The sequence below is a fragment of the Bombina bombina genome, chromosome 6, assembly GCF_027579735.1.
Source record: "Bombina bombina isolate aBomBom1 chromosome 6, aBomBom1.pri, whole genome shotgun sequence".
Classification (NCBI taxonomy): domain Eukaryota; kingdom Metazoa; phylum Chordata; class Amphibia; order Anura; family Bombinatoridae; genus Bombina; species Bombina bombina.
In genome coordinates, this window is record NC_069504.1 from 437034963 (window position 1) to 437041521 (window position 6559).

The window sequence follows — 6559 nt, forward strand, 5'->3', positions numbered from 1 at the left end:
AGAGGGCCTGGCACAAAAGGCTGGCAGGCAGGAGGTAGATGCAATTCAAGGACACTAAGAGACTGATTACTGACAGTCAAAACAGTGATGATTGACAATTTTTGCAATACTGTTAAAAGAAATATGATTGCTGGCAATAATTGGCTAGGTGGGCCTAGCACACAGCAGGCTGCAATGCAGGAGGAAAGTGCAATTCAATGGCACCAGCAAACTGAGGATTCACAACAACTATTACCAAAAATTAAAATTTTTAATTATTAAGAATACTGTGACAACAAATATGATTGGTGTAAATATTTTTCAAGTAGGCCTGGCACACAGGCTTGGAAGGCAGTAGAAAAGTGCAATTCTAGGGCACGAGCAAACTGAGGATTAACATCAACAATCAAGAATTTTTTAATTTTAAATAGTAACTATACTGTGACAACAATTATGATTGGTGTACATAGTTGGCAAGACGGCCTGGCACAAAAGGCTGGCATGCAGGAGGTAAATGCAATTCAAGGACACTAGGACAGTGTTTCTCAACAGCCGGGCCGCGGCCCACTACCGGGCCGCGACCTGACTTTGCCTCCAGACACTCGCTCTGACAGGCCCGCCTTTACACATCTCCTAAATTTTGGATGGGCCTGTCAGAGTGCCACTGTGCATGTCAGTTTGCGCACTGTGAGCATGTAGCGGCGGGCGGGCGCACTGTGACCGGGTAGAAGTGGCGGGCGGCGTGCAGAGCATGAAGCATCGGCTCACAGGTAAGTAAGCCCACTGACACCAATGACATAATTACGGCCACTGACACCAATGTATATATTTAGGGCGGCCACTGGACACCAATGTGTATTTGTAAACTGTGTGTATATATATATATATATATATATATATATATATATATATATATATCCCACTGAAACCAATGAATTATAAAATTATTAACCCACTGTAAACCATATATATATATATATATATTTTTTTTTTTTTATATATATATATATATATCCCACTGACACCAATGAATTATCATATAATTAACACACTGTAATATATATATATATATATATATATATATATATATATATATATATTATAATTATATGATAATTCAGTGGTGTGGGATCCATATACAATATATATAAATGGTTTATAGTGGGTTAATTTTATAATTCATTGGTGTCAGTGGGTGAGGGAGGAGAGAGAGAGAGAGAGAAAGAGAGGGAGGAGAGAGAGAGAAAGAGAGGGAGGAGAGAGAGAGAAAGAGAGGGAGGAGAGAGAGAGAGAAAGAGAGGGAGGAGAGAGAGAGAAAGAGAGGGAGGAGAGAGAGAGCGAGAGAGGGAGGAGATAGATAGAGAGAGAGAGAGGGAGGAGATAGAGAGAGAGGGAGGAGATAGAGAGAGAGGGAGGAGATAGAGAGAGAGAGAGGGAGGAGATAGAGAGAGAGAGAGAGAGAGAGAGAGAGAGAAAGAGAGAGGGGAGGAGAGAGAGAAAGAGAGAGGGGAGGAGAGAGAGAGAGAGAAAAAGAGAGAGAGGGGAGGAGAGAGAGAGAGAAAGAGAGGGGAGGAGAGAGAGAGAGAAAGAGAGGGGAGGAGAGAGAGAAAGAGAGAGAGGAGAGAAAGAGAGGGGAGGAGAGAGAAAGAGAGAGGGGGAGAGAGAGAGAGAGTGAGAGAGAGAAAGAGAGGGGAGGAGAGAAAGAGACTGTGTGTGTGTATATATATATATATATATATATATATATATATTTCTTCCAAACCTACTGCAACCCACTCCCGATGCTTACCGGGCCCTGGACCGGTCCGGCTAAACCTTACCGGGCCTTGAGGTCACTTAGGTTGAGAACCACTGCACTAGGAGACTGAATACTGACAGTCAAAACAGTGATGATTGACAATTTTTGCAATACTGTTAAAAGAAATATGATTGCTGGCAATAATTGGCTAGGTGGGCACACAGCAGGCTGCAAGGCAGGAGGAAAGTCCAATTCAATGGCACCAGCAAACTGAGGATTCACAACAACTATTACCAAAAAAATTAATTTTTAATTATTAAGAATACTGTGACAACAAATATGATTGGTGTAAATATTTTTCAAGTAGGCCTGGCACACAGTCTTGGAAGGCAGTAGAAAAGTGCAATTCTAGGGCACGAGCAAACTGAGGATTAAGATCAACAATCAAGAATTTTTTAATTTTAATTAGTAACTATACTGTGACAACAATTATGATTGGTGTAAATAGTTGGCAAGACGGCCTGGCACAAAAGGCTGGCAGGCAGGAGGTAAATGCAATTCAAGGACACTAGGAGACTGAATACTTACATTCAAAACAGTGATGATTGACAATTTTTGCAATACTGTTAAAAGAAATATGATTGCTGGCAATAATTGGCTAGGTGGGCACACAGAAGGCTGCAAGGCAGGAGGAAAGTGCAATTCAATGGCATCAGCAAACTGAAGATTCACAACAACTATTACCAAAAATTTAAATTTTTAATTATTAAGAATACTGTGACAACAAATATGATTGGTGTAAATATTTTTCAAGTAGGCCTGGCACACAGGCTTGGAAGGCAGTAGAAAAGTGCAATTCTAGGGCACGAGCAAACTGAGGATTAACATCAACAATCAAGAATTTTTTAATTTTAATTAGTAACTATACTGTGACAACAATTATGATTGGTGTAAATAGTTGGCAAGACGGCCTGGCACAAAAGGCTGGCAGGCAGGAGGTAAATGCAATTCAAGGACACTAGGAGACTGAATACTGACAGTCAAAACAGTGATGATTGACAATTTTTGCAATACTGTTAAAAGAAATATGATTGCTGGCAATAATTGGCTAGGTGGGCACACAGCAGGCTGCAAGGCAGGAGGAAAGTGCAATTCAATGGCACCAGCAAACTGAGGATTCACAACAACTATTACCAAAAATTTTAATTTTTAATTATTAAGAATACTGTGACAACAAATATGATTGGTGTAAATATTTTTCAAGTAGGCCTGGCACACAGGCTTGGAAGGCAGTAGAAAAGTGCAATTCTAGGGCACGAGCAAACTGAGGATTAAGATCAACAATCAAATTTTTTTTAATTTTAATTAGTAACTATACTGTCTGTGACAACAATTATGATTGGTGTAAATAGTTGGCTAGACGGCCTGGCACAAAAGGCTGGCAGTGGCAGGCAGGAGGTAAATGCAATTCAATGGCACTAGGAGACTGAATATTTGCAGTCCAAAAAATTATGATTTTTATTTTTTTATATACTGTTACAAGAATTATGATTGGTTCCACTAATTGGCTAGTTGGGCCTGGCACACAGGCTGGCAGATATGAGTCGTGGATGGTAGGTAGGGCAGCAATTTAACACAGTATGCTGTGTAAGTGACAAAAACACAGGCCTGATAGAAAATTAAGTTAGATTACACTAGCAAAATATTTTAAAATTTTAGATTTTAATATTAAAATTATGTTAAGAAGTGCAATGCACATATGACTCTATGAGTGGTCGCACTGGCTGGCTGCTACGTAGGGCAGCAATTAACAACAGTATGCTGTGTAAGTCAGATAGACAGTTAGACACAGGCCTGATAGAAAATAAAATTAGATTACACTAGCATAATGATTTAAAGACTTTTTTGGGGGAATTTAAAGAAAAAGGTTAAGCACATACATATGAGTCGTGGCTGATAGCCTTGGAAGGGCAGCAAATAAAAACAGTAGGCTCTGTAAGTCAGATACACACACGCCTGATAGAAAATACTATTAGATTACTCTAGAAAAATGATTTAAATTATTTTTTTGGGGGGGAAATTAAAAAAAGGTTAAACACATATGAGTTGTGGCTCATAGACTAGGGAGGGCAGCAAGTAAACACAGTAGGCTCTGTATGTCAGCAAAACACACAGGCCTGATAGAAATTTATATTAGATTACACTATCAAACAAATTAAAAAAAAAAAAAAATTATATTTAAATTAAGGTGAAGAAGATATGAGTGCTGGGTGGCTGCCTGGCACAGACCAATTAACCAAAAGACTGAAAAAAATGAGGTATATTAATGATGAGTGAGCCTGACAGACACAGGCCTGATAGTAAATGTAATTAGATTACACTAGCAAAATATTTTTTTTTATTTTTTTTTAAATTTAAAATAATGTTATAAACTGATATTAACACTGGTGGCTGGCACAGAGCAATGAACCAGAATATATATGCTGTGTGACAAAGGCCTGATAGAAAATGAAAAAAAATTACACTAGCAAAATTATTAAATTTTTTGGTTAGTTAAATTTAAACTAATGTTGTTTGGGAGATATCAGTGGTGGCAGTAATCACAGCATATGCTGTGAGCCTTAAACACACAGCCTGAAAGCCAGGCAAATGCTAATAAAAAAAAAACGAAAAAAAAAAAAAAAACGCACGAAATATAGCCCTAAAAAGGGCTTTTTGGGGTGCTGTGCTTGCAGCAGAGATGAGTGGAGTCCTTCTGGACTGTAGTAGACACTAAATACACTAGCCTAGCTATGTTTTTCCTATTAATGTCAGGAGCAAAAACACATGTCCTCTCATTAAGAAAGCAAGGTCGTTATGAGTCTAAAATGGCGGATTCCGAGTAGCTGGGAGGGTCTGTGAGGGAGTGTCTGATGTTGATTGGCTCTAATGTGTCAGACGGCTGTGACATAAAGGATCAAAGTTTCCTCAATGATGACACATAGGGGCGCGAACTCAAACAAGCTATGTTCGCTGTGAACCGTTCGCGGGCGAGCAGTTCGGGATATCACTACCTATCATATCTTTTTCCTCCATTTGCTCTTCTTCCTCGGGTCATTGCTCAAATCAAACAGGAGAAGGCATCGGTAATCCTCATTGCTCCAGCGTGGCCTTGCAGGTTTTGGTATGCCGACCTGGTGGACATGTCATCCCTGCCACCTTGGAGACTGCCATTAAGGAAGGATCTTCTCATTCAAGGTCCCTTCTTTCATCCAAATCTAATTTCTCTGAAACTGACTGCTTGGAGATTGAGCGCTTAGTTCTATCCAAGCGTGGGTTTTCTGATTCGGTCATAGAAACCTTGATTCAGGTGCGTTAGCCTGTAACTAGAAAATTTACTATAAGATAAATATCTTTATTGGTGTGAGTCCAAGGGCTACTCATGGAGTAGTTAGGATTCCCAGAATTTTGTCTTTTCTCCAAGAAGGATTGGAGAAGGGTTTATCGGCAAGTTCCCTAAAGGGTCAGATCTATGCCTTATCTATTTTGTTACACAAATGTCTGGCTGATGTCCCAGATGTTCAATCTTTTGTCAGGCCCTGGTTAGGATCAGGCCTGTGTTCAAACCAGTTACTCCTCCATGGAGTCTGAATTTAGTTCTTAAAGTTCTTCAAGGGGCTCGGTTTGAGCCTATGTATTCCTTAGATATTAAGTTGTTATCTTGGAAAGTTTTATTTCTTGTTGCTATTTCTTCAGCTCGAAGAGTGTCTAAGCTTTCGGCGTTGCAGTACAATTCGCCTTACCTTATTTTCCATTCGGATAAAGTAGTTTTACATACTAAACTGGGGTTTCTTCCTAAGGTTGTTTTAGACAGCAACATTAATCAGGAGATTGTTGTTCCTTCCTTGTGTCCTAATCCTTCTTCTCAGAAGGAAAGACTTCTACATAATTTGGACGTAGACCGTGCTTTGAAGTTTTACTTACAAACGACTAAAGACTTTCGTCAGTCTTATTCTCTGTTTGTAGTTTTTTCTGGAAAACATAGGGGTCATAAAGCTACGGCTAGCTCTCTTTCTTTTTGGTTGAGGAGTATCATCCGATTTGCATATGAGACTGCTGGACAGCAGCCTCCTGAAAGAATTACGGCTCATTCCACTAGGGCGGTTTCTTCCTCATGGGCATTCAAAAATGAAGCTTCTGTGGAACAGATTTGCAAGGCTGCAACTTGGTCTTCTCTTCACACTTTTTCAAAATTTTACAAATTGGATACTTTTGCCTCGGCTGAGGCTGTTTTTGGGAGAAAAGTTCTTCAAGAACTGGTGCCTTCCGTTTAGGTTCCCTGTCTTGTCCCTCCCTTATCATCCGTGTACTCTAGCTTTGGTATTGTTATCCCATAAGTAAGGATGATGATCCGTGGACTCATCGTGTCTTTAAAAAGAAAAGAAAATTTATGCTTACCTGATAAATTTGTTTCTTTTTAGACACGATGAGACCACGGCCTGCCCTGTTCTTTTAAGACAGGTTGTTATTTTTTGTAAACACCTCTGCACCTTGGCTTTTCCTTTCTCTTCCTAACTTCGGTTGAATGGCTGGAGTGGGAGGGAAGGGAGGAGCTATTTAACAGCTCTGCTGTGGTGCTCTTTGTCTCCTCCTGCTGACCAGGAGGCGATATCCCCACAAGTAAGGATGATGATCCGTGGACTCATCGTGTCTAAAAAGAAACAAATTTATCAGGTAAGCACAAATTTTCTTTTCATAGGGGACTTATTTTGCTGTATTGTGAAGTCAGGATCAGACTAATATGCTTCAGGAAAGTTCTTCTCTGTGAAAGGCACATGTTGAGCAAAAAGAGGCTGCTTCTTG